The 10,584-nt window shown below is 36.8% G+C and overlaps 1 pseudogene; it reads right to left on the reverse strand.

The window, feature by feature from the left end:
* Positions 1-1,871: 1,871 nt before the first annotated feature.
* LOC105749723 lies at positions 1,872-6,783 on the reverse strand (annotated as a pseudogene).
* Between the last annotated feature and the right edge of the window lie 3,801 nt (positions 6,784-10,584).

Below are 10,584 nucleotides of genomic sequence, written 5' to 3' on the forward strand. Positions count from 1 at the left end.
CTTCCTGTCTGTGGTAGTAACTCCTGGAACTGGATTCGAAGACATGAAACAAATGAAGAAGGGCTCTACCACTCTAAAATTCGAAAATCACAACTTTGGGAATACTAGGAAATTTGCAGATTAACCATACATCATTGAATAATGGCTAAGGTTCACAAAAAACCCCTCAGTTTTAGTTCCAGTACCATTGCTGAGGCTCTTGTTCTCAACAGAGTGTGTTCCTTTTGACCCATAATAAGAAGACTTTAAACAACAAAATATTAGCTTGACAACAGTATGTCTTGGTTATGGGGGTCTCACAAGAGCTGAGAAAATCAGGCAAAGACAGTCACTTTGGCAGTTTTCCTAGCTACAGAGAGATTATATGCTACCCTCATCTCCTCCAGAACTAAGGTAAAGTTTTTCCTCTCTTGTATATAATTAATGTGAATTCATTTTTTTTTTAACTCCTACATTATAGTCTGTATGACACTGGGCAAGTTTTGACCTCCCTCCTGTTTGCTTATCTTCCAATCAATCAATAAACTTTTATTAAGTTCCTGGCTGCCTTTTTCTTGAATTTGATTATAGACTACTCACACAAATAGCTGCCATTTCCATAACACTTTAAGATTTGTAAAGAACTGTGTATGAATATAACCTCTGTCCAAGAGCTCATTAAAATTAAACTCCCTTCTTTTTGGTGGAGGTAAATGCTATATGTAGTATAAGGAGTTGAGTTGGAAAGAGCAGGAGAACCCCAATCTGCCTTAATCTTGCTCCAGGTTCTTTAAGCATAGAGTTCAATTTTGGGGGGTTAGGTTTAACAGTTTATTTTATAAAGAATGATTTTTATTTGATAGAATTGATAGTATTTATTTGATAACTTCCTTGGTCTTAAATTATTAAAATCATGAAAGTGCACCCAGAATAGTATGCATTCAAGTTACATTTTCTTTATTAGACAAATGCCAGATTTAAAGATTTTTTTTTTGCCTTAGGGGTTACCTCAGATGTGGATATTCGTCAGCCTCAAAGCTTATAGTGGCTTGTGTTCTTCTGGGTTTTGAATGTTCATATGCATATATGTGTATATATATTCATTATTTGTATGTAATCACATAATGTGATTATTTTCTTAATTCTTAATTATTGATTTCTGCTCCAGGAGGGATTTAAAAAAAACAATTTGTAAACATATATATGTATATATATATATATATATATATATATATAAAATTGACTTTCTTTTGTACTCCATAGTATTAGCAAAGTACATTAAAGTTACAGAAATTATTGCATTCATGTTGGATATAAAAGCAGCCAGGATGAAATTGTAGAGAACTGAAGGGGATTGCCATTCCCAAGACAGTTCATGTATAGTAGATGATGAAATGAAGAAATTATCCATGAAAATTAAGGAGATTAAGGAATTGAATAGTTAAGATGTTGGAGGGGATATCAACATACATTTTGAATTATACAGTGTAATGGTAAGATCTGAAGAAGGAGGAAGACTATGAGCCAATACTTTCTCTCATGCAACCTCTCTGAGTAAAGGTTACCTTTCTTGGGAAAAAGTAGATAATACTTGCATTAAAGCATATCAAGTGCCTGACAAATTTTGAAATGCTCCATAAATGTGTATCTGTCTTATTGAGGGCAAGAAAGGCAGAGTTTATAATGGAAAACTACCTTTAAACTATGTCTTGATATGGTTTAACCATGACACTGGACTCAATTTCCATGAAAATCAACAGAATGTGGGCTATTCCTTTGAGAGACATGTATTGCCTTAGAGCCACAAATCTTCTGATTCCGAACTCCATTAATATTCACCATTGGAAGGATAGTTTCCTTGAATAGGTCGAGTCAGGTAGCTAAAGTTTTTGTTAAGGCCTCCAATGACTTCCATGTCTTCCATTCTCTTTGATCTGCTTTTCATTAAAACCCTCTGCCATGACTACTACCCTTCAGTGAACCTGGTATTGCAGAATAATCTAGGCTAGGGTTTGATTGTGCTTCTTGGCAATGACTCCCGGGATGGTTATCTAGAAGAATGGGAGACTTTTCATCTATCCATGAGCCTCTCTGTAGAATCCCAAAGCATTGTATATCATTTGGTCTGCAGAACTGCATTGATTCAGTTAAGGATGGCATTCTACCTGATGGCAGATAGGTTTATATTTAAACTCAGTTTTATTCAGGATCATCTCTAAATGCCTGCAGTTGAAGTTAGACACTCCAATGGACTTCACGAAACTCGAAACCTTACATTTCTCCATAGCTTTTCAAGTATCACTCAAATTCATAGAATCACTGATGATTTTGTGGTTTTTATCTATTAGATATAAATCTTTGCCAGGTTTAAAAGAGATAGGATAGTAGAAAATATAGAGATCAGGATAATCAATTTGGAGGCTATTAAAGGTCTTTTCCAGGGCAGGTCTGATCAATTCTGGGCAGTGGTACATATGCCACAGCTTCCCTGTGTGGTTCCATCTGCAATCTTTGCTTAGATTGCCTGTCCAATTTCTTTTTCTTGTTCATATAGGAAAGCCCCATCAATATGGTGGCAGCCCACTTTGATGGCCAACTTTGTGACCATTTTGTTTTCTCTTTTGAAACAGTTTTAGTGCCTAAGTGCCAAGTCCCAGCATTTGGAATGGTATCCCATCATTTATTGTCACTCTGTGAAATGTGGAGTCATTTCTTTTTGCCTCACAGGTCAGGGAAGTCCTGTTCACAATCAGAAACCTCCCATACTGTGGACGAGCCAAAAGTTCTTAGGAGCTTCTGTCATCTAGCTTCAAGAAGGAAGACAAACCTTATTAACCACCGAAAGAAAAAATATAAGGTAAGTTTCCATCATTCCCTTGTCCCCAGCTTTCTATACTAGAGACCTGAATAATTCCCTTTGGCTAAGATCTGGAACCTCTCAGCTGAGCAGAGTCTCCCAATGGGAGAGCTAATCAATCTGTATTGTCTGGTATATATCCTTCCTCCGATTTCTGTTTCTCTACAACTTGGATAAATAGGTTTCTTTGTTATTTGCTACATGTATTAATTATGAGATTGGTGTTTGATAGGAAAGGGATCAAGCCTTGAATAGAGAGTTTGGAGAACTTTTTCCCCCCTGATAATGACAAAGTGATCAGAAGTTAGCTTGAACCTAATCATAGACTTATAATAATCAAATGAGAAGACAGAAATAATTCCAGCCAGGTATCCTCACTTTCTGAAGAAAGCAAAGTAGCATATGGCCCCTACTTCCTGCTTCTTCTGGCAGGAATGAGTCTCCCTTGGAGAAGGCCTGGGGAAGAAAAAGCAACGATGTTTACTTGTTTCCCTTTGAGCCACACAAAGACGGCACATGGGACCTTGCCACTTGAGGGACTCTCCTTATATCTATATTATTTTACTGTATATTTCTTTTTCATTTAATAGTATTTATTTTTTCTGATTACATATAAAGATAGTTTTTAACATTCACTTTTGTAAGATTTTGAGTTCCAATTTTTTTCTTTCTTTCCCTTTTATCTCCCTTCCCCAAAGACAACAAGAAATCTGATTTACATGTATAATAATTTTAAACATATTTCTGTATTAGTCATCTTGTGAAAGGAAAATTAGAATAAAAGGGGAAAGCCACAAGAAAGAAAAAAAAAAGGTGAAAAGAACATTCTTTGATCTGCATTCGGTCTCTATGATTCTTTGTCCTGATGTAGATTTCATCCTCCATTATTATCATTATCCCCATTTTATTGATGAGGAAACTGAGGCTGACTTGCTTAGGACTACATAGCTAGTGTCAGAAGAAGGATTTGAATTAAAGTCTTCTTGACTCCAGACCCAGCTTTCTATCTATTAATGGCCCTCCCAATCTCTGACTACAAGTTTTAACCTGTTCTCTTTTCTCTGGCTGGTGAAAATCTGGTCATAGTTCATAGATAACTCTCTGCATCCCAAATGGAAGAATCCACCAATCTGGCCTGCAGGCATTTCGCTATGATTTGTTTAATTTAGACTCTGAGAGGTGAAGTCAGGAAATTTGAGTTCTTGTGTCCACTTTGTCATTCACTGGCTGTGGGACTGAAAAAATGTCTCAGTTCCCTCAGCTATAAAATGGTCTCTAAGGCGATTTCTAGTTCTAATATTCTCTGATTCTATAAAGATCTCCATTTAAAACTCTTATTTTTTTTTGCTTTGTTCTCTGGCAAAATATTCACTAAACTGTACTGGGAATATAACTTTTCCCCTTTGACATTTTTATAGCTTCTCTTTCCCTTTATGTCTGTGCTTATAAAGAATCCTACTTCATAGTTTGTTATCTATGTTCTCATAAAGACTATGGTTGGTAGCAGGCTAAAGTTAACTAGGTTAGTGGTTTTAATTACTATAGAGCTTGGAGGGAAATGAATACATGGGTTTGATGGGAAAGCTTTCTTCCCAGACCTTTGAGCCTATAGGAAATTCCACTATGGGCAAAGGATGATAACACACTGTTCATTCATTTTAATTTTCTTTTTCCCCCCTGAATCATCTCTTTTAAAATTTGTGGCCAGTAGAACATGTTCATATGGCACACGGCTGGATTTCAATTCTCATCTGGATTCTAGGCTTTTAACTCAATCCTAACTTGATTTGCAACAATTCTTTTTATATACCAGACATTGTGCTAATTCTCCCAGGAAGATACAGAAAAGGCCCAAATAGCTAGGCTGAGTAGCCGGAATAGAAATAAATAAAACAGCTTATATTTTTTAGCACCTGAGGCAGAAAGGTGGTAATATAGATAGAGAACTGGGCCTGGAGTCCAGAAGAATCATTGTCCTGAATTCAATTTGGCTTCAGACACTTACTAGTTATGTGATCCTGGGCAAGAACTTAACCTTGCTTGCCTTAGTTTCCCCATCTGTAAAATGAGCTGAAGAAGGAAATGGCAAACCCCAAAGGGGGGTCATGAAGAGTTAGATATGACTGAACAACAACAGCCAATGATACCTCCTATATGCCAGGGACTATGTTAGGCACTTGACAAAAACTATCTCATTTGATATTTTAAGAGCGATGGATTTGAAATTAGAGTATTTGAATTAATATCCTGGTTCTACACATATAATTTTTGTGAGTTTGCCTAAGTCATTTATCTCACTGAACCTCAGTCTCCTTATCTATAAAATTAAGGACTTAGAGATGTTTTTTTTTTCCTATTCTTGGTTTATAATTCCAATTGGCTCACAATAGAGCAGACATTCAAAATTCCACGGAAAATTGTCCTTGTGAAACAATTCTCTATCTATTCCTTCCTGTGAATTCTCTGGTGCAGGATTTTACAACTGTGTTTCTACTTTCTTTATGCCATTATATTTTTAAAAAAATTAATGCGAGATGTTGTTGCTTTAAACATGTCTTAAAGATGAAGTACTAAATAGCTCCTGACATAGCAGAATACCTCATTGAATTTAAATTCCTTTACATTTGTTAATCTCATCAAGTTTTGTTTTGCATGAAATATATTTTCATATAAAACAGATTAAACAAAATGTGATTTAGTTCTCTATAGGTCTAAAAGTAATCTGATCAACGGGGCGGGGAACACTCTACAAAATAACTCTTTGAAATATTTTTTAAAAATAGTAAGGAAAAATGTCATGATAAGTGAAAAGAAAGGGGCTCATAGGATTTACATTTGGGAGGAGCATTACAAGTCATCTGGTACAACAAGAGAGAACCAAGGACAGAAGCAGCACAGTCACACAGTTAGTGACCAAAACGGCATTTAAACTCTGGTTTTCTGACTAAATCTGGTTTATATATTTGCTATACTACCGTACCTTAAAGCTGGCAGAGGACTTGGTGCTGATGACAGTGGTGGGATAGCTGGGTAGCAGAGCTTTGTGTTTGGACAAGGTCCAAACCTTTGGCAAGAGATTGAGTTTGAGATTTATAAATTTTTATAATTTATTTTTAATGTATCATTTGTTCTTTTGGGTATGGTAAAGTGGAAAGAACTTCATATCTGGAGTAAAAACACTTGGAATCTAGTTCTGTCTCTGCTTTTAGGAAGTCATAGAGGACTAAAAATCAAAAGAAATCTCAGAGGGTCAGAATTGGAATCAATCCACAATTATTTATTTATGAAATCCCTACTATATTCCAGGCATTGGAGTTAGACAGAAACAGATGAAACAGATCATGTCCTCAAGAAGCTTGCTGATATTATAGGATCTGCAGACCAATATTTTCATTTTGTACTTGGAAAGACTGGGACCTAAAGGGGCATTTTTTTTTCCTGAGACAATTGGGGTTAAATGACTTGCCAGGGTCACACAGCTAGAAAGTGTTAAGTGTCCAAGGTCACATTTGAACTCAAGTCCTACTGAATTCATAGCCCTGAAGGAAGGAAGGAAGGAAGGAAGGAAGGAAGGAAGGAAGGAAGGAAAACAAGGAAGGAGGGAGGGAACAAGGAAGGGAGGGAGGGAAGAAGGAAGGAAGGAAGGGAGGAAGGAAGGAAAAGAAGAAGGGAGGAAGGAAGGAAGGAAAGGAAGAAAGAAGGAAGGATGGATGCAAGAATTCAAGTTCTTTAGTTCTATCCCCAAAATGCCTTTCAGCTCAAACATTGCCTAATCCTATGACCACATTCATATTTCTTAAGGAATTTAAGGCTGAATGTCATGTTGTGCCAGAATTCATCCAAAGTTTTACTTAACACTTCAGACCTTCAAGACTCTCTGAGTGGTAGGAAACTCAGAAGAAGTGATTTCTGACCTGGATGGCCAACTTCATAGGTCCTGAACCCATCCACCAATGTCCAGATTGAAGACTCTGAACTCTGTTTCCCCACCTTTGGATCTATTGCCTAAGTTTTTCACACTGATCTTTCTAGGTGGGGCATCTGATTGGCTATATTTAAGTGTCCAGATATGCTGTGGTTTATTCAGCATGCCTCCACACAGTCTAGAATGTGCTTTATATAAAATTTTAACTAATACAGAGAATAGTTCTCAAAGTCATCAATTGGCACTGTCTGATTTATATCTCACCTTGTTTTGAGCAGCCAATTTGTTTCTGCCTTATACACATTTTATTTTTTCACCATCATAAAGTTAGACTGGTTTTTCTAAAAACAAAACAAATGTGATCCCACATGGGAAGATAGTTCTAGCTATAAACACACGTGTGGGGAACTGTAAAACTTAATGAAATTCACGTCCAAACTTTATAATAAAATGGCCTTAGGACTCAAACAATCCAACTGGCCTCCAGTGAGTCACAGATGAGCGATTGGAATCATACACAGGTGGCTGAGGGCACAAGGCCGCTGGCTTCACGCCTCACAGCACACCCGGGACGTGCATTTTATGACCCAACAATGCATGCCCTGTCGTGCTTTATTGTTCACATATTTCCGTCCAAACCTGCCCTGGCAATGGAGCTGCATAGAAATTACAGTCTACAAACCACACTCATTAAAAGAAGTTAGCAAATATTTCACTGCCTGAATGAGGACCGATTCATCTGCAAAGCAGTGGGATGAGCTAAGCCTGAAACGTTGGATTTCCTGGCAAATCTTTGGAGTTCTCTATGGAAAACTGTCGAGTAAATTCTTCTGTTACTCCTCTTGGAGACTTTTTCAGACTAAATTTATTCCTTTGGCTCTTTCTTAATTCTTTATTTTTTCTTATCTCCTCCCTTCCTCCCTCCATCCTCCATCCCTTCCTTCCTTCCTTCCTTTCCTTCCTTCCTTCCTTCCTTTCCTTCCTTCCTTCTCTTCCTTCCTTCCTTCCCTTCCTTCCTTCCTTCCTTCCTTCCTTCCTTCCTTCCTTCCTTCCTTCCTTCCTTGCCTATATATCCTTCTTATACTTTAAGTTTAGAAATTCATGGAAAAGTCCTAAACAAGCCTTTTTATAGCCCCCAATATTGTATTACTGTAGTCTTGCATAGCAAAATCTTAATTAAATTCTTAATAAAGATTATGCAAACATTAACAATGCATTACTAAGAGGAGGTAGCATACTATAGGTCAGCTACAGCAGTGCCTCAAACATTTTCCTCTCATGATACCTTTTTGCTTGAGAAATTTTTCATGATTAGGGTATATAGGTATATAAAATAGACAGACAAATCAAACATTTACTGATAATAAATCATAATTTCATGAACTTCACATTCAGTTATGAGACCCCATATGGGATCATGAACCACAGTTTAAGAAGTTGGGAGCTACTGTGTCTTTAGCTGGAGTATAGCTTAACAATAATTTTCCTTTATTATGACAAGGATTTCTTGGTTTTTTCTATTTTGTTGATCAGTTTGGTCACATCTCTGAAGGGATTTGATCTCCTTATTTGTGGCTCTCATTTCTGTTTCACACTGGGGCTTTAATACCCATCTTTATCTTCCTAGATTCCATATCAATACAAACTTTAGTGAATAGGTGATCCCTAGATGTGAAACCCCTTCAATCTCAATTCATCTCCTAATCCTGTCTCTGTTCTGTTTTTTTTCCTCATAATTCCTTCATAAAAAAACCTACCCAATGCATCTGGAGTCCTTTCATTATTAATTGGATACCACTGAAAAACTTAAGCTGTTCATTTGCTGCTTCTTCAGTCACCTTCATTTCTAATCACACATTTCTTAGATCCATCTTTGTGGTAATTCTTCAAATCAAGTCATCATTTGTAATATTCTGTGGAGTATATATACTCTGTCTCACTCTCCCAGAGTCAGGAAAATTTGCTACATCTCCCCCTCAGGGTTCTCAGGTCCAGAGAGGTTGACATATCTTTCCTCCACCTCCATTGATTGGCTCAAGCTCCTACAGGTCATGAGTAATAATGTACATTATTGGGGGGGCGATGGTAGTGCCTGGTTTAATTTAAACATTAATATTGATTAGATTTTGCAAAGAGAATTTACTTTGAAGGTGTAGCAAGAAAAAAGTACAAACATTTCCCCTAATATCTGAGGCATAATCTCCCCTATGATATATATATATATATATATATATATATATATATAATCTGGGGAGAAGTGAGGATTAAGCTCATAATTTACTCAGTTATCGCATAGCATTGTGCAGATGTGTCGTGACTTTTGGACAAGTTCTTACAATGCTCTAGAGTCCCTGCAAGGGAGTCACTCTTGGAGATTGTCTCTTGTTTCTCAGGGCATCAGTGCTATACTAGCTGCAAAATTAAAACTGAATTCCACTTCTCAGATTCCTATTCTTTAATCTTCTGGCCCCTGAAATTCCCAAGGTCAGAGACTCCTTTAACTAGACTGGAACAGAACAAACAAAAATTCCAAGAACTAAAGCCTTATATAAAATTTTAACTAATACAGAGACCACTTCTTGTGGTCATATGAACACAGATAGAAGAAGGCCCTAAGGCTCTTACCCCATGGTCTCTCACTGGAGAACATTAGTAGAGAAGTCACAAATATGAAGGAAAACAACATGCCCAAAGCTGACTCAAATCTTTTCAAAGATGCTCAGTTCTATCTATGTAGTCATTCAAAAAAGACTCCTCTCGACTTTATGGTTAGTTAAATGGATACAGAATATCCCCATGCTCCATAGTCTTTCTAAGACACTTCCTTGGAAGCCCTTCACCAAGGTCTCTCTTCCCTCCTTCCCTTTCTCTTCATCTGACATCATTCAGATGCTTTACCCAACTATTTCTCCTTTACCTTTTTTTTTCACAGGAAGAGATATCTGACCCTTTTCCTTGTCTAAGTAAATCCCTTTACTTATGCAAGTAATCTCCTGATGTTCAATTTCTTCCAGTTTACTGGCCGCTTCCCTACTGACAACAATCACAGTCATCTTCTCCCCATCCTCCAACAACCTTCACTTGATATTTTCATTCCCATAGCTGTCATCCTGTATCTTTTCTTCCTTTTATAGCTAAACTCATTGAGAAAATCATCGACAATTATTGTCTCCCCTTCCTTTCCTCTTTGTAATCTCTCTTCTCACCTCCTTAATTCAACAGAAATTGATGCATCCAAAGTTACCAGTGCTCTCTTACTTATCCAATCTAGCCTCTTCATGGTTTTCATCATTCTTGACACAGAATATCATCATTTTCCTCTTGAGACTCCCTTCTTTCTAGGTTTTTATGACATTGTACTCTCTGTTCCTCCTACATGTCTGACTACTCTTTCCATTGCTGGAACTTCATCCAGATTGTGGTTGCTAATTGTAAGTTTCCTCCAAAGTTCTGTTCTGGGCACTCTTTTCCTTCTATATTACTTTACTCCTTAATTTTATCTGCTCCTATGGATTTAATTGTCATCTCTCTTTAGATGAAAGCCCTAAACCTCACTAAACGTTACTCATTTTTAAATTTTTTTTTAATTTTTAAAACATATGCATAGATAATTTTCACCATTTACCTTGCAAATCTTGTGTTCCAATTTTTTCCTTTCCTTCTCCCACCTCTCCCCTTGATAGCAAGCAAGTAATCCAATATATATTAAATATGTGCATTTCTTCTATATTTATTTCCACAATTATTGTGCTAAACAAGGAAAGTCAGATCAAAAAGGAAACAAGTGAAAAAGAAAAGAAAATGCAAACAACAAAAAAAGTGA

The sequence above is a fragment of the Sarcophilus harrisii genome, chromosome 1 (assembly GCF_902635505.1).
Source record: "Sarcophilus harrisii chromosome 1, mSarHar1.11, whole genome shotgun sequence".
Lineage (NCBI taxonomy): Eukaryota > Metazoa > Chordata > Mammalia > Dasyuromorphia > Dasyuridae > Sarcophilus > Sarcophilus harrisii.